Source organism: Daktulosphaira vitifoliae, unplaced genomic scaffold, assembly GCF_025091365.1.
Source record: "Daktulosphaira vitifoliae isolate Bord-2020 unplaced genomic scaffold, ASM2509136v1 Scaffold_3, whole genome shotgun sequence".
NCBI classification, from domain to species: Eukaryota; Metazoa; Arthropoda; class Insecta; order Hemiptera; family Phylloxeridae; genus Daktulosphaira; species Daktulosphaira vitifoliae.
The window spans coordinates 31,471,336-31,490,308 of NW_026099574.1; the positions used below are offsets into that span (position 1 = coordinate 31,471,336).

Consider the following 18,973-nt stretch of genomic DNA (forward strand, 5'->3'; position numbering starts at 1 on the left):
CGTTGTTTTTATGCAAATATTTGTGTGACTCGGTAGGGATTTGGTTTCTTTTGGAAGAACAAAAGGAAAGTGCGGCAAAGACAATGGTGATAATTGAGCAAACCTACGGGTGCAAAGACTTGCCGAGTTTTCGGTATAAAATCATGGGGTGAATATTCTACATAATGTTAGGTCACCCTATCCAGAAAATAGCATTAAAAAAAAACTCTTAGATTGACATTGAAACAGACAGTAATTTTGACTGACCCCTGTATAGAATAATAAACATCGGACATATTTTAATAAAAAAAAAAAATTAGAAAAATAATATCATATAGAAACAGTACCGACATCCAAAGCAATCCAAAAACTATTTATAAATTATTAGTGTTATGGATCACATTTGTCATGGTAAAATTAGTTTTATATTTATGTTTTTATATTATACCAGTATAAAAAAACCAATCTTCGTTATTATGATAATAATTATAATATTAAGCACATGACATTTCTTACATTTTAATACTCACCAATACTCTTTAGTCTCTGATTAATTAAATAAAAGTATAATTAGTTTTTATATTATTTTGACTACTTTAACGGAAAAATGAAAAACTTTTTTTGTTATCCTATCCTAACATTAAAACTTAGTGTAGTACAAATAATTTGCAACTCTTCCAGTAAATACCACTTTAATTTCCATAAATAAAATAACTAAGTATGAATTATTAGAAATTATAATACAATAATACTGGTCGCATAGCTCAACTTTCTTTTTTTTTTACTTAAAACCATGCTTGTACAACTTGTAAAATAAAATAATTAACTTTTTACCAAGAATTGTGTACCTTACCGTGCTACACTATTTTTTCACCATTTATTTTCTTTGAATTATTATTTATTTAAAATCACACTGATATTGATAAAATATAATTTTTTATTGTATTGATATTTTTTTCAAATAAAATATTCATACAATATAGTTTTTTCATATATCTCTTAAAATAAAATTATATTTAAAATATAGTCCCTTTTGGAAACTTTATGGTATTATGGTTTTCATTGTCCCAGGGGCTAAAAATTGACAATATGAAAATAATACATCTTAACTTGAGAATTTGTAAGTTAAGTAAAATCGATGTAAGCCAGCGAGACCACTTAGAAAATTTTAAAAGAATTACACAATCAGATTTCTGTATTGATAACATTCTTAAATTTTTCCATTTAAATAATACTGTTTAACGTTAAAAAATAAAACTTATAAAACTGCGCCAAAAGTTGAATTTAAAGTTATATTAGAGTTTATTATTGCTGCTCTAAGTAAACTTAATAAGAAATCTGTTACATTAAAATTCTAAAGAAATATTATTTCCTTATGCTTATTAACTATTTAATTATATCAATTTAATAATATGTGTTTGGGTTATACTATGACAAAGTTGGCCAAATTAACGTTTGACCTCCACGTGTGGTCTATCGTTAAAGGAAAACTTTTGTGAATTGACCTTAAAACCAACCAAAAGAAGGGAAGCAATAAGCCAGCAAATTAGATTAGTCTTTTCTTTCTCTAGTTACCTTGTATACAGTTTTAATTAAGTTCAATCTTAATCATGAGGTGATGGTCAGAAAAGCCTTTTTGAATATGACCTGTCCGTGAAATCCGATTAAATTCTGTTTTACACATTTAGTCAACACTACCATAATTATGAGATAGGCGACGGCGAGGTTTGAACTGTATAGTGGTTAGTTTTTTTATTGCCAATGCGTCTGGAAAGTTTTCTTCTTCCCCAGTTTCCTTTTATTATATGCACATAAGAGTGAGAATCTTAAGATGCACTTGTGCATGAATATATTCTTATACCAAAGATTGGTCTATTGACAAAATTTAAATAAAAACATATTTTGGCTTTTATTTTTCATTATTTTGTTCTTTAAATACAATTTCGTATATAAACTAAGTAATTACGTTGGTCGATAAACATTAATTATAATTTAAACGAATAACGTATTCACATTGAATAATATTACTAACATCAGTATATTCGTATGGCAGAAACTTGTGTAAATTTAAATGTATTAAGGATCTTTGAAATGTTCTTTGTATGAAGATAAATTCTGGTGTACTCACTAAGAATTTAATGTTTTTGTCCGAAGCAATATGTTTAAGTGGCGTTGGAAGATTTGGAGAAGTGGCAAACGTAATCATTGCTAAGAGGCTGACATTGATGGAATATAAGACACGCGAGCCGTAGAGACTTTAAACAACTTTAATTATTTAATACGCATATTATGTTTACGGTCGTTAGCTAGGGAGACCAGTCTTAACGAGGTTAACGCAAATGTATACATATACGAGTTAATACTACACCCTGTTCCGTTTACTAAAAACTCGCGTTTTCTTCAAACGCGTGCCGAGCGGTTCCATCGTGTATTCCAGCAAACGAAAGTCACCCCATTTATAATAACAATGATAGATATGACAAGAATTGTAACATCTACGTAGACATTTTCTTTCACAATTAATACTATTAGTAAAGTACATAATTTTTACTTGAAGATTTATCACGACATTTGAAAAGCATATACTCAAAACACATTTTAACTCAAATATTATAAATCTTGTAAGATTATAAAAAAAAATCATAATTATTTTTTTACTTAAAAGTTTCTAAAAATTGTAAGAAAAAAGTAATTTACTGGATAGTTGGTTGTAAAATAGTTTATAATTAAGGAAACTATTGGGCATATTTTTTTTAATTCTTAGAAAATTTTCTTACTTTTGGTTGTCATTGTGGATTAAGAAATGTATTAATCACACTAACTTCGACCACTTTACTTGGATATTTTCAAAACAAGATAACAATAGATTACTTATATTCTATGAGATATACAATATAATGCCGTGTCATAGAAAGCCTTTAATACATAAATCAATATTCAGCTAACTAGAGAGCATTGTTAATTATTTAATGTAGAGGTGTTTGCAACTGAAGGGGTTGACGACGTCAATGCAATAGATGTGTATGGATATTGATTAATATGAAAATACAAGTTGTGATTCATTATAATAATTCAATTAATATATTGTACTATGAATGTCGATGTAATGGAAAATAAAAAATAATTCGAATTTAATATACTAAGATAAATTATTTAGAATAACATATGAAACAGTATAATTTTGAAATGTTATTTGGCTATTTTATAAAACGTACCTAACTCGGACACTTTATTACCCTAAATAATAATATGTTATACTAACTATGATCGAATGTTTTATGCAGTGGCACGCTATTCCTTTGTATATGTACATATGCACAAACAACGACTACTAGGGTCATATTAGACCTTCTTTATCCCTGAATGCCGCAGGAAAGAGGGTTATCCAAAGATGGTCATTTATCGCCCATCCCTGAGCTTTGGGTCAATTAGTCAACGCGTGCTTTATCTTGTTTGCGCGTCCACCATGCCGGCCTATGCGTCACAAGTACACGCTTATAATTCTAATGTTTTAAGTCAAATGTGCACATATTTGGCTGTATTTATTTTCAAATAGAAACGACTCAAAAGGTTCACTAAGTATCGTTTAAAAACAGTTGAAAAGTAATTTTTTTAGTATAATTACAATTATTTTATGAAGCTGCTACACGTGACATTTCAAAGACATTATTTAACTTAAACGACCAGATGGACATACGTGCTGACGATTAAAACGTGTATAGTCGGTTACACACGTTCGAGCTCCAGAGAAAGTTTTAAGCCATGCCAATGGAGATGATAGTCGAGGTCCAGCAGTGGACCCAGACAGATGTCGTTTTCTCCTTTCCTCATAAATCATAAACTAATAATACCATCCCGAGTCAGAAATGATTGTCGACGACTACTTTGGGTCCCTATCTACACTCTGTCCCCTTGACGGCTTTTTAACGACCTAGTCGACTGGGCAACAAAACGTGCGTCGTTTCTTCGGACCCTCCGGGCTACAGGTGTCGGATTTTCGGACCTTTTTTTATTTATTTTTCACCAAGATATAAGTAGCATATAAGTGTTTAGGAAAATAGTTTACACTTGGGAACAGCATTTACTATTGACGGCCTTAAAATATAATATCCATAAAATAATAATTACATACTTGCTTGCATAAAAGTGATTGGTTGATATCAAAACCAAATAAAATATTAAATAATAATTTTAAAGATATTATATATTGAACGACAAAAACGGCATAATTATTGTTTTCATCAGATAAATTAAAATACACATCTAAATTGAAATTTCATTGAAGATTTTTTACTGTCAGTATTCCACTGTTTTTAATAATACATGAAAATTTAATCAAACAGCTAAAATATTACACAAAATAATATTTAAAAACGGTACAACGAAGATATAAGCTAAAAAAAAGTGTCCGTGCAAAAATGCATTGTTCAACGTAATGCGTCTGATTGTATTATACTAAACTCATGGTCTTAGCTAATGCTGCAAGAGCAATATTCGAGCTCAAAACTTTTAACGTCGACGCCCAAACTACTTACCAAAGTTTACTATAACCGTTTTTATTCCAAAGTTCAAAACTCATATGGTATTTACATTTTGTTTTACACAATATTCGTATCAAAATGATTTCCGAATATAATGTCTTTGATCCGATAAAGATTGAAATGATACTCCTAATAATCGAATTGTACGTATTCGTTCTTAAATTCATTCACATTGGACCATGTCTATCTAAGTTTGTGGATGTAAACGGTTTATCATCAATCGCAATGCCTAAAAACTACTAGAATTTCATCTACAGAACTCGGACCTATCTTGAGGTTGGTATATTGTTGCTTTTGCGTCGTACCGATGAAAAACTTCCGCTATTCCTTTACATCAGTCAGGTACGTAAGCAGTAGCTGCATCTGGACCGCCGGTGTGGTGGTGACGAATAAGAAACTAAAGACTTTGAGGAGAGGTATACGGGGATAAGGGAAGAAAAACTGTCGTGGGCCCTGGGAAACAGTGGTGATAGTTTGGTGACTGGTGGGAGGTCGCGGTGCGGCAAAAGAACGTTTTGTAAGGGTCGAGTAACGGAGAAAAGAGAAGCAGAGGTTTGCACGATGAAAAACCGTTTCGAAACTTTAACTCCTCTACTACACCCGTAGCCGTACGTAAGCATGAGTATGTGTGTTTGTGCGCGCGCTGCAGGGCGGGCGGGTGGGAAAACTTTTGCGCCACCAGCTAAAGTTCGTGTGGGTCGGAAGGCGTGCAAAACTTTTCGACCGTGCGCACTATTTCACAGAGGTGGTCCATTTTTGGCATAACGGCACGGTAGTGTCGTATCGTCCGCTGGGCGCCACGGCCGTACATAAGCAAAGAAGTCTTTGTCACGCTAAACCCAATTCTGCGATCACGTAATATTCCAACGTTCATAACACTGTATAAGATATTCCCATTAAATTCAATCAACGATAAAGTTGACTATATGACACAAATATCAAATTAACACTGTGAAACATTAAAGATTTTAAAAGAATATAAGTTTTACCAATATTTTGAAAAAGTTTGGAATCTAATCGTTCAAATTTAAAAATTAAAACGCTTTCATTGCAGTAAAATATACAATTTAAAATTATTATAATTAAACTTAAACTAAACCAGTTTATGACTTTATAAATTAAACAAGTCATAAAGTGTTAAAATCACTACACCAGCACATCCAAGACGAAAAAATAACTTAATTTTACAGAACATTATTGAGGATCTTGATTTTATATTTCAATTTTTAATAAATCCGTTAAAATATTTGGATTAAAAATGTTAATTCTACGGGACAAACTGTTTGATAAGCTAAAGTACATTTCTGTCTGGGTTTATTGATATATTTTTTATAGTATTCCATAAAAAATATTTTAATAGTTTAACTTGTGCTTTTCAATGTAGCACTGTAAATCAAAATATATTTCTTAGAAAAATTCTCAAAAAAAACTATTTTAATTATTAGTATGAATAAATTTTTAAGCAATGTAAAAATGTTTGTTCATTTAGTATTCTTTCAAATTATAAAACTTTTCGGAAAGTCATTGAGTTTATAGACTGGATTGAATAATTGTGGTTTGTTTTAGACGGCAAATCATATTTTTGATTTAGGTCGTAATANTAAAAATGTTTGTTCATTTAGTATTCTTTCAAATTATAAAACTTTTCGCAAAGTCATTGAGTTTATAGACTGGATTGAATAATTGTGGTTTGTTTTAGACGGCAAATCATATTTTTGATTTAGGTCGTAATAATTGTAAGGCCGGTCAAGGGATGTGAAGAGATGGTGAGAGATTACTTGCTGATACCATTTTCATGAGCTTTAAACGACGTCCACGTCAGCAGATTTACCAGTAATAAACTGACAGACGTTTTAAGGACTTCAACAAGTATCATAGGGTAAGAGGAACGTTAGTGCTAGGGAGGGGCGAAAAAGGTAAATACGTTTGGCTTCGGCCAAATTAATCCTCTTAAAAGGCTGCATATTTATACTAATAGAATTCTCTGCCATAATTCATTATCAACCCTATCCGCACTTTCCCGTAGCTTCTGTTCAGTTTTAACTAATATTTTTGGGTTACCAATGTACCAATAATATTACTTACTTTACATGTTTAAAATATAATTATATTTTTAACAAATTACATCTAAATTATACTAATTTTAATCAAATTACTTGAGGTTATAATTTTATATTATTAACAAATATTTTTTTAAATGTCCAGGTACTATCATCAAATAAAAGGAAATCAACAAAGGTCGATGCATTAAAAAAATAAAAAATCAACTTAACATTGTAATATTTCATTAAACTCTTGATTTTTATCAATAAATACTTATAAGTATTAACGACAAAAGTAAATGAAATGTGTCGAATCTATTGTAAAATTGATAAAAAAATCAAACTTTATATTTGTTCTTAAGCAAAATAAGAGATTGGATCATTGTAAACTTATAGGCAGCATATATCTATATGGTGATGTGTATTATAAGTTGTGGAATTTCAAAAAGATAATACATAGGTACTACCAAAAAAATTGTCTATATGAGAGTCGGCTAGTAAAAAATTAGGATTCTCTGTGGTATTCTATCGTGGTTCGGAAAATGTAAGTTTAGAAAACCGAACACGTCTTAGACGAAGCTTAGACGTTTGCCTAAAATCCATTTTGAGTACGGGCCGGCATGGGTTCCGCGCGCTGCACAACAATGACTTCCTCCCCACCTCGTTTTGGTGGTTCGCAAGACCCTTTTGAGGCGAGAGTTTCGTCGGAGGTTTGTCGCCGCGCGATCATTTGGCTACCGCGTCTCTAACAGTTCGGTTCGGTGTCGGCACTAGTCGGCCGCGATCGTTCGGGGGCCAGGGGGTAGAAATAGAAGCAGCAGAGAGCGCGGGAAAAACTTTTCTCAACATTTCGGTCGGGTTGCTTTTTTCCCCCAGCGCATACGACAACGTACTCCTCACGTATACGTACAACAGTAGCTCCGTATGTACACAGAAATTCTCGAACTGAAAATCAGGTATGTACTACAAATTTTTTTTTTTTTAATTACTGTTCGACGAAGATTAAGATTGTTGTTTTTATTTTTTTTTCCCATAATTTCGTGATAAAAAAAATATTAATTTTCTTTCGATAATGGTCGCGGTTGAGACACGAAGAAGGGGTGTAAAAGTGCGATGGTGGGGACCGGTGAACTTTGTTTTCAAACTGTAATAAAAGTGACTAGGTGCGGCAAACTTAGTTGTTGTTTGTTGTTCTATCGAGTTTTTGGGACTTTAAAAAGTGCACAGATAAAAACTTTACAGAACTTTAAGTATTTTAACTTTATATATGAAGAACGGCCATGTTTCGAACTCCGATTGCTCAGCAGGGGCATACGTTCTCAGTGTTTGTCGGTCGTCGCTCACGAATACTACTTAGCTGATCATAATTACTACTATCGTTGATCATTTAAATGACCGCAATTTTAAATAGTCACACAACGTCATGGCTAGTTTTAAACGGAATTCGATATAACACAATTTTTATCAAAATATCCTGCTAAAAAATATTTCGGAGCGTTTTAGTATTTTATTCTGTTTAGCTTTTTTTTGTCCGTTTATTTTTTGCCATGCGGTCACGGAAACTTCAACGCGCTTCTGAACGATATCGACGACGAATACGCTCAAAACGTAAAGCGGATTTAATAGAAAAACTGTTCAGGTTAGTTAAATAGTTTAATTTTATTCACAAAAACGGACAATAAACAATGAATAATTAGAAAACCTTTAAAGCTGAGTGTAAAAATTCAACATTAATATTTTAGAAAAGTAATTGATGAAATTTCTTTGCACTAACGCAAAAAAAATTTATTACTATTCGAATGTTTTCTGCATAATTTACAAAATAAAATCATTAACCTAATTTTTTATTCCGTGGTATACTTTTAAATTAAACAAATTTATTTGATTGTAATACATAAATTTTTATATATAAATAAAATATTACAATAGTAAATTAATATTAACTACACTTTAGACTTGACGATTCGTGAAAATTTTGAAATAAAACTAATTTTGGGTCAAATATTGAACTTTTAAAGGAAACTTTTAGCACCTAAATTAGACATTAATTTAAATTCATTGTCCTTCACTTTTAAGTAGAGTTAAGTTTAAAAATATTTTCGTTCATTTTTATGTTTACTTTATTTATTTTAAGTTTGGTCAAATATGAAACATTTAAGTTTATCGCGTCGTAACTTATATTACACATAATAAATGAAAACTTTTTAAAAATTTATTATTTTAATATGAATAAAAGCTCTTTAAAGATTTAATTAAAATATAAACATTTTTTTTTAACAAAAAACTTTCCAATATTCAAATAAAATGACTAAACTAAACAACGCAATTTTAAAATATAATTATTGGTCCGTATAATTAAATAATAGTTTAATATTCACTAGATTCAATAAAATAATTAATTAAATATTGTTGCTTACTCATTAAAATACATGCGTTAATTTGAACATTAATTACAGTTATATGATGCATTTTCATCATATTCTATGTTAGGTGGTCGTCTTTATTTTTTGTCTATCTCAAGCGTCTGCCATTAAATCATTATTCATATAGGACTATAGGGTGTAGGAGACAAGACAAAAACACTTTGGTTTCACGTAAATACCGGTCGGCCGTAACTGTGTTAGTCTTTTTTCTACGGTAATCCTTCCGTATGTGTGTAGGTTGAGAAATGTGAGCGCCGCAATTATTTCATTAATCCACGACCCCTACAAAGCGGTCTTGTATAATAGAGGGGTTTGTTCTGTTGTAAACGATAGAGGAACCTCGTGAAATACGGAGACGATCAAGGATTTTTTACAAGCATATGAATTTGTCTGAAAAGCATAGGAAAACCCCTTCGGTCCAACCCATGTAGTGAAAATGCATTTTGACATTTCATTATTTTAACCTGCACGAAACAAACCTTGTTTGTTAATTTTTTTTGACGCGTTTACCGGTGTTTTTGTACAATTAGTTGCCAAGGGATGTACCGAGTAACCACCAAATCCTTTAGCAGGTCACTTTAAACGGCTTTTAAAAAGTACAAAAAATAGCAACTGTGTAATGTTTTGACACATACAAGGAGATATAACGGTTTTTGCTTGTTGTTGTTTATCTAATAAATTCCAGTTTTGTACTAGCGAAAATACCTTAACCGATAATAATTTTTTCATAAAGCAATTATAACATTGTGATAGATTTCGAAGCTACGTTATGTTTCTTATAAAGTATTCTTATACTATGATAGTACTAAAACGGAATAAATAGGAAACAGAATACGAAGATGTTCTTTTATTATACTTTTTAATGAAGTCTTATTGAAAAGCAGATGCTCTCAAATCATTTATATATAACGTTCCTTGGTTGTGTTTCGACAATGAGCGACAGAATTCATGAGGGACTAAACGACCGGTAAACTTGCACCCTTATCGAGATGACATATTCTTCTCCTATGAGTGTGTCGTCTCATTTTTTAATGACCGCGGTTTCCGTCCACCTCTTCAAATGTAATGCCTATACAATCCGGCCATCAGCTGAATAGTTTGGCGTCAAAAATCCTCGACCGGTATCATTTCGACCCATTGAGTTTGTAATAGAATCACCCTCTTGTTATCGAAAGACGTGATGGTATTTTTTTCTTAACTTTTTATCCTCGTTATTCTGCGCACTCGGAACAACGGGAAAAAATCAAAAAATTGTTTAAATCGAATTAGCTCATACGCGTTGTTGGCGCGTTACAAATGGGCCTGAGGGCGTTTTGAACTTTCCTCAACCATAAATCGGCTAGTAAAAGCGTCCTAACGGAAATTATACCCCGACTTGTACAGTTTTAGCGATTATCGTTTATTTCAAGATATTTTCCTTCAAAACTCGGGGATGATAAATTTGAAAGGCCCCATTAAAAGAAACGGGGTGGTAGTTTTGTTCTACGACCGACCGGCTGTATGTGATAATTCCTTAGATATTGAACAATAATATAACCATTTTCGACGTTTTTTTCACCTTTTACACTAATAACTTAAATACTTCTGACTTTTGTAACAAAATATTAAAGTAAAATCTTTTGTCAGTCGTCAAAATTTAATCTCTAAATAGTCAATACGAACACTTTTGGTGTATAATTGAACATTAATTTTCTGACATGGTATTTGATTGATTCAGTCATCTAGCTAATAAATAAAAAACATTTTAATGACTCTAACTAAGAAAAATATAAATTTACTTAATATTAGTTATTTTACTTTTTTTACTATTCGTCTAATTGAATATAGTTTTTTTATATTTTGTTGTACGCTAATCGAATTGGTTAAAACAACAGCGATACATGAAGTAATTGAAAACAATAACATATTTCAATGGGGTTTGATTTTTTTGTTTAAACTATTACTATTCGAATAAAGTTATATCATAACTTAACACTATGTTAAAATTAACAATTCATTCCTCAAACTTGTATACTCTAAAAACAAACATATTGTCATATAATTTTCATTATGCGTTGAAGAGAAAAAGCCATGTGCTTCTTACACGCACTAGATAGTTATTAACTTTTACCCGAAACTGTTAGAGTATCTTCCGGAGGGCTTTTCGCAATAATAATAATTGTTACCGTATAACCCGGTGGGTGGCACCAACCTGCTCTATGTCACGAGACCAACATCAACACCTCACGTGATTTGAATTCGTTTTTTTAATACCTTATAATTTGTATACATGTATTTTTTTAAATATACCAAATGTTACAAAATACAACCCTTTGTCGGGCAGTGCACGAAAACGGGTTATGCCGCATTTAGTAATCGGTTACTATCAATGGGGACTGGGTTTGAAGATGAATCGCGATTATCGTTTCCGTGTTAGGTACATGTGATGCATACCGTGGGAAATGTGGCAGGTTGTTGCTGAAATATAAATGTAAGTGCCGGTCACTTGGGTGACATTAATGTTGCATTGCAAACGCCCACTCCTAGGATAATCCTTCTTCGAGCTTAAAAGCACGGGAACCAAAAGGCGAAAGACTTCAAATGTCTGGTTGCTTTAGAGAAGGATGGAAATTTTAGAGAATAAGCTTAAAAAGGTTTTCGTGATTCTCGTCAATGCCATTATAGTGTTCCCATGTAATTTTAAATTTTGAATGTTCAGCTAAGTAATGTAAGGATTCATTACTATGTATACCAACAGTTAACTGAAATTGTGTCATAATTTCACTTATCTTAAACGCTGATTTGATTGTAAAAAAAAATTTATTACAACTTTTAACAAGACAAAATTGAAAATATTGTTACAAAAGTTGTGCAATTAAAACAAACAACATAACCTATTGCTTAGTTATAAAATAATTTTATTTATAGATAATGATGATTTCTAAAATCGATTAGGGCAAAAAAAGCTGAATTTTTTATGATCTTAATCATAACCTTTAGTCAAAAGTTCTCTGACAATGCACGACTACTTCGTGTCGATAGGTATTCATTGGTTAACTGAATAATTAATGAATAATAATCGTGACTGAACGGCTTGTCTTCGAACATCTACTGATAATAATAATACCTCTCTATGATTCAATTACATGGTGAAGGGAAAAACCACTACTATATGGGGAGTTAGAAAGCACTTTTTGATTTTAAATCTAGTCACGTAAGCTGCGGCGGATTTGAGCCGTGGAACATACCGAACGGCTACCGTCCGGGGCGCGGTTCGTTACACGGTGTGAGGCTTTCCTTGGCTACCCGTCATGAAATATTTAACAGACAAAAGTTGCGATTTTAAGGAAGCCAAATATAAAGTTTCCTTTTTTTAAGAAAACACCTAGTATTTTCTTCTAATAAGTATATACGACGTAGAAATTATGAAAATCCTCCTGCATCGTTACAATCTAAATTCTTACGCGCATGCCACTAAAACTGAAGAACTTTTCTACTCACCCTTATACTGAAAAAAGTTTTTGGGTACCAACAAAGTTTCCTTTTGCCTGACTCGCGTGGGAAATGGCTCACGTCCACCATTCGTTAGTCTGTGTTCAACGAAATAATGCGATTTAAAAGGGCTCAATATCTTAGCCCAGTCAGACACATTTCGGTGAATATCTATGAAATTCATGTGTTCTTCCTTTTGGTACTAAATTTCTACTCTTTATTTATTTAAAATTTATCTAACATTTGCATAACTCACCCAAAACTGTAGTATTTAACTAAATATATTTACCCATTTAAAGTCACACTTATTAGATATGGATTAACTAAATTATGTTTACAAAATCTGTATCCATAAACATACTATAATAAATATCATATTACCGTATTCATAACATTAAAAAACTACAGATTTAATCAGATATCTATAGTTAAAATTGTAGTTATGAAAGTATACAAAAAACACAAGTTATTTTTGAAGTGTGTCGACTGTATTTTATAAAATAAGAAACGTTCCCCTTCTTTAAAATGAAATATCTAACTTTGTTAAAAGAATATATTTTGGTTTTATAGCCAAATGAATATCAAAATAATGCCCATTAAAGTTGAATAATTGTTTTTTAATATACCACTGTTAGGTTAACCGGCTTGGAAAACGAAGACCCGGTGACGCTGTAAAAATATACCCCAAGTATTTTTTCTCTCCTTTTTTGCATTGATAATCAATTTCTTCTTTTAATTTATTTTTCTTGCATCCCTATGTATATATATATATATACATATACATAAATTATTACAGTTTTTTCTCGTAGTCGATGAGCTGTATGATTTTTATTTCCTTCATTCGCTATATGCGTTTTGCCTCATTTAAAATAAACATATATATGACCAAAAAAATAAACATGGTAGATTATTAAAAATACCATCAAAATACTCTAAAAATATTGTTGTTAAAGTTTAAAATTTGTATAGTATTTAAATTTGTTTAAATAAACAAAAATATCTTAAATTTTAAGTGTAAATAACTTGAAACAGACACGAACATAATTTTAAACAAAGTTTTGTTATGCTATTTAGAATGACAATCAAACTTTATTATTCAAACTAATAATTATAATAGTTATTGTAAAGAAAAAAAAATATTAAGAATATCACTGATTAATATATAAAGTTTATATTATAAATCTCATGCAATTATGTTGAGTGGGAAATTATAAATCTTTCTCGGAAGTCTTCTTATTTAAGTATAAAAGATATTGCTGCAATTTCCATTATAACCAAATATACAGCTACATGTGAAGAAACATTTTTACAAAGAAAATTCACTTGAATTCTCTATCACTCTGTTTACAGACATCTTATTTCTCTATGTGTAATTCATTGAACCATAAAACGTGCTTTGATGGTATTAACGGATGTCCGGCTTATATCAAACTCAATTCCAAAATATTTCAACTCTTGCATTTTGTTGTCTACAGAGAATTAAGTTTTATAAAGAGCGACAAACTAGTAACTTCACTCATTTTGAAAAGCTTTCATACATAATTCATAGAACTTTTTGATACATTAAAATATATGATTAAATTTCAAATATTTTATTTCTAATATAAAAACTAACATAATCAGTTTAAATCATACTAACATTTTTTTGTTTTTTATGTACTAGAAAAAAAAGCGTCTTGTATATTACAAATAGTCGTAAATTTTCACTTTACTTAAAAATCAATTGGGTATATACTAAGTTCAGACGATACATATCATAAAATAAATACAGTATCGTAAAATACCAAGAAAAGATTATTAGTTCTACATGCATATATATGAGGCGAACCCATGTGGCCCATAAATGACGTGAATAAAACATTATCGATAGTCAACCTTTAAATAAAGTGGGGATAGACGTAGAAGAAAATACGAAATAGCAAGTCACAAACATTTCAATAATTATGAAAACTTTTTTTTATTTCTAATATCTTCCTACTTTTACATTTTTATAACAAAAATAATCGGATGGCTATACAATTCAATACAAAATACAAAGTATTATCGTTCCATTTTCCTAAAACATTGACACGTTTGAATGCAATTTTTTTATACTTGAAAAAAAAATTTCTATCTAGCATCCAGAAAATCAAAATTCAATAAGAATATGTGCTATTTTTTATAAGCACTCAAAAAGCATTAGTTGGACGAACCTTATACGGTATGGAGAAAGAAAATGATTAAGTTTTAAAAATCTAAGGGAGTTCAGTGGAAGCAAAGAAATAATATCGCACGCTAAAGGGTGTTTTAACGTGAGCTTAATGAAGGCCGTGGACGATAAATCACACTCGTCGGAGAAAATATAGCGAAGCTCCTAAGTTCCCCTTTGCAAGAATAAAATATTTTGCTTCTTCTTTTTGGCTACTTGTTTAAATGTGCGTTGTTGTTTTTTTGTTTTGCTTTTGCTAACATGGCGATAGTATACAAGGGACGCACATGTTGTACGTTTAATGGGCTTCCGCCATAATTCATACTTCCTGTTTAAAATAACCTGAAACACCAATATGTTCGCTTTTTGTTTTAATAAATCTTTCACTTTCGTCAGAATACAAAAAAAAGTAATTGCTTTTCTGTAAATTCTGACAATTTGCATGAACCACTAAAACTACTATGTTTATGAAAGTTTTTCCCATATCCAAATATTGATGGAAAACCGCAAAAGAGTTTTTATGAACGGTTTCCAAAAAGAAACTAACTTTTACTCTAAAAATAAAATAATAGGACATGGAAACCAAGCTTTGAAAAAGATTCCCGGCGCTATCATAATAACTCATCATTAGTAAAGTTACAGTTTTCACTATATTAACACCGTTACACTCTTTCTCAATCATTAAGTAAACGTTATTAAAAAATATTTTTTATAAACTTTTTAAAGGTTCTTATTATTATATTGGACAATTTCCAATTAGCATACACAGACTAGAGTGAGCAAACAAAAAATTTGCAAGACGTTGCATTATGTAAACATTTTACTTTTTATTAATAATTTAGGACCTTTATATACTTTTAATATTATTTTAAATATGTTTTAGTAACAATTTTTATATTATTTGTTGAATATATTAATACTTTCTTAGCGAATTAGGTGTATAAAACAATAACATACTAAATACGTTTTCTCTCGACTTCTCTTTTTTTAATAAAATATAATACATAATTTTTTATTATTTTTTCTTCAACCAGACCTAAATTCCCTCGAGAACTTAGCCGTTCAGGGAAAGTAAAAAGAATGTGGCACTTATATCTTTATTTTCCAAAAACTGCACAGAATTGGTGCCAGCGAAGGGGATTCGCTGATTGATGCAGCGCGCACAATGTGCCATTTAGCAAGCCACAGACTTTGAATGAGGTGCAATTTGCTACATCTTGTTAAGCACTTAGCCGCCTCCACCATCACCGTCGTTATTATCGCACAACGCTACCGTTAAGAGGATCCCGCGGGGCCAAGTGGTATTTTACAGCCGAGTACAAAAGTCAAATTTGCCATCACCATCACCGTCATTCTCCCACCTCGAGATGAAACACAACTGACGGTACAAATAAACCTTAGCTACGAAAGCCATATGCGTATAACATATTATAAATCACAATTACACATGACTTCATACGAGTATGTGGAACTTGTCGTATGTATTCGTGAGGTGATAGATACTTACAAGAGGTTAGGGCCATTGTAAAATCTGTTCGAATTACATTACACGTGCAAAATATTTCGTGACAAAAAATAAGTCTTTCTTTTTATTTTTGTTTACCATTAACCAACCCACTACTAACACCTTTCAGCATCAATTGAATATTTACGTTACAAACAACATATATATAGTTATAGTTTTAACAAAACTATAAAAATCATCAGATATATTAAACAACAAACGTATGAAATAAATAACATTATCCGATTATTTGAGAAATAAGTAGGAGAATGGAAAAACAACTAAATAAAAGTTTCACGAAAAGATATAACTTTTAGTACCACGATAAGTAATACTATTTTTTAAGGTTATATATTTCACCTATCTAAATTTGTTATGTTGAAAAAAGCTGATTATAAATGAATTATTTTTAGAACGTGTAAAATTAGTTTTTAAGATTTATCGATCCTTATAAATATTTTGACTATTAAAAACAAGCAAACAATATACAAGGACGAACTCTTCGTTATGATATCTAACGAAGATATAAAGAGGTTTAATATTTGGCTTTTAATTCGATATAATGACTTTAAAGCCTACAACACCTATAATAATTATATTATAAAATCATTATCCTTTGGTTCCATTAAACATGCAATTGCTCTTTAGAAAATTAAATTTTCACTATTTGCTTTACATTATTTCATTTGTAAACTGAGTAACAAATAATAACAATTAATTAGTTTATGATTAGACTTTGAAAATAACTTTGTTATAAATGTCAATTTTTCGTTGCGGTATTACAAATCCATCAGTTTTAGTAAAAATAGTATATTTAAAAAATGTTTATACATTGCATGTTTATGTAGGTTAATATTAAATACCAATAATAAACAAAGGGTACTACAATAAGCTTTGTAAACTATCAAGACATTATTTGTTAAGCCCATAAACGAACAAATACGGTCTTTGAGACACGAGGTAAAGATGTCAAGTGTCGCCTGGGGTACAAGGCTGTACACACATCCTAAAGCGGATAAACGTCTCGGATCGCCTTATACTCCCCTGAATTTTTTCTTGCCTAAGGGTTCAAACACGTCAACAATGCCAATTCGTTTAACAATCAACTTCTATTATTTTTCTGCTGCCTAATATGTTGCTTATAAAGGTTGCAGAGAATTGTATCACTTATAAAAAAAGTTATAAAAATGAAACTTAAAAAATAGCCATTTATTCAGTAACGGAAAAACGTACTATTAGTGGATGTCAATGTTGATCAATTTTCAACAAACACTTGAGCCGTCAATTTCTTAAACTTTTTTGTTATTAAACCGCTATTTTAAAGGGAAAAAGGCCTGCGCTCTTAGTCATTTGGCAAGTAATTATTTCAAAACATTCGTGCGTAAATTTTTACTCTCCAGTAGGTTTTCAAGTTAATAACGGCAGAAGAACGGAGAAGCGGTCAACAGATTGTTTTTTATACTTTATTTTGAAAGGCCTGAATGGAACGTTAATTAATTAGAGAAAGAAAAGTTGATGTAGATAATTTTTTTTAATCCTGAAAAAGTTCAAAATACATGAATATTTCCTCGAGGTATTTGAGTGTTGATTCAATAGAAATATTAATGAGATGTAATGCAAAATTCTATAGTAAATATGATCTTTAGACAAAGAAAAATTTTCGGTTCTTGAATATACAAGTATTTTATTTACTTCAAACTGTCTTAATTTTTATTTTATTTTTTTATAAATTTTAATTACTTAATGAATGAGTACAAGTCACAATAATTTCCAGAAAATTCATTTTTTGGTATGAAAGTTATTTCTAAACTATTTTTCTACAATATATTTTACAAAACTAAATTAATATAATATATATAAATAATATTTAGAAGTATTTTTGTGTTAGCATGTTTATTACCGAATCAACAGTTTTGTTCTAAATCCATTCAAACAATGTTTCCCGTCTTACGTCGGAAATCGTTAATTAATCGGGATTGTGTACAAAGGCGTCAGAGTAAAACTTAGAGTATCATTTCAGGCATAAGATGGCAATTAGCTGGTTTAATCGTTGAACACAAACTATCGAATCACACGGACGGCTTGAGATCGGTTTCCCAACCTAGTCAACCCCGCCAGTTTCCTTCCAGACCTTTGATTTTATCTCCCCACATCCGTTTGATACTACTCTCTAGGGTTTTCACATACATACGCGCTCGCTCACACACAATTACCGAAAGATTTAGCTCACTGTTAGTTACTATTACCATCATGATAACTGATCTGAGACTATAGCTTAATACTATACAGTCATTTGTTATCCATCTAATGCATATTTGGTTTTTACACATAAATTGACATTATAAATTACTTGAAAATTAAGTGTTTTTTAATAATATTATTTTAAACTTAAACAAAATTATTATTATATTAAATATTTATAATTTTACGAATTGATAAAATAAATTTACGTGCTGATTTACAATGTCACATTGTTATGTAATATAGGTAAAGTTGCATTTTTATTCATTTTTAAGTCACGTCAAATGATATTATTTATGCGGGTTTCTTTTTTTGTTTTTTTTTTTGACATAAGATAATAAAAAATTTTAAAAAGGAGTTTTGATATACATTAAATGTATATGTATTAAACGCAAGTAGTGTTTTGATTTGTGAAACGTTAATGCCGTTTTAATTGGCCGTACTACTAACTCGATAAAATCACGTAGTTCAAAAGGGTTGACCACATTCGATTTTAATTGAAGTAGACGAATAGAAAGAGACGATCTTCACTCGACTTCAACCAACATTGTCTTTTGGTCGACTTTAGCAGCAACGTGACAATT

General features: G+C 30.6%; 1 protein-coding gene across 6 annotated transcripts in view; it reads left to right on the forward strand.

The window, feature by feature from the left end:
* Window positions 1-18,973, forward strand: part of LOC126902824 (serine-rich adhesin for platelets) — a 137,685-nt gene that overhangs the window by 63,511 nt on the left and 55,201 nt on the right. Inside the window, exon 1 of one of the 6 annotated variants that reach the window (XM_050680455.1) lies at window positions 7,290-7,518. The exons of 4 other annotated variants lie outside the window; for them this stretch is intronic. The gene's annotated coding sequence lies outside the window, so the exon portion shown is untranslated. Of the gene's footprint in view, window positions 1-7,289; window positions 7,519-7,808; window positions 8,202-18,973 lie in introns of those variants that run through there. One more of the 6 variants, XM_050680456.1, reaches the window with a different exon arrangement.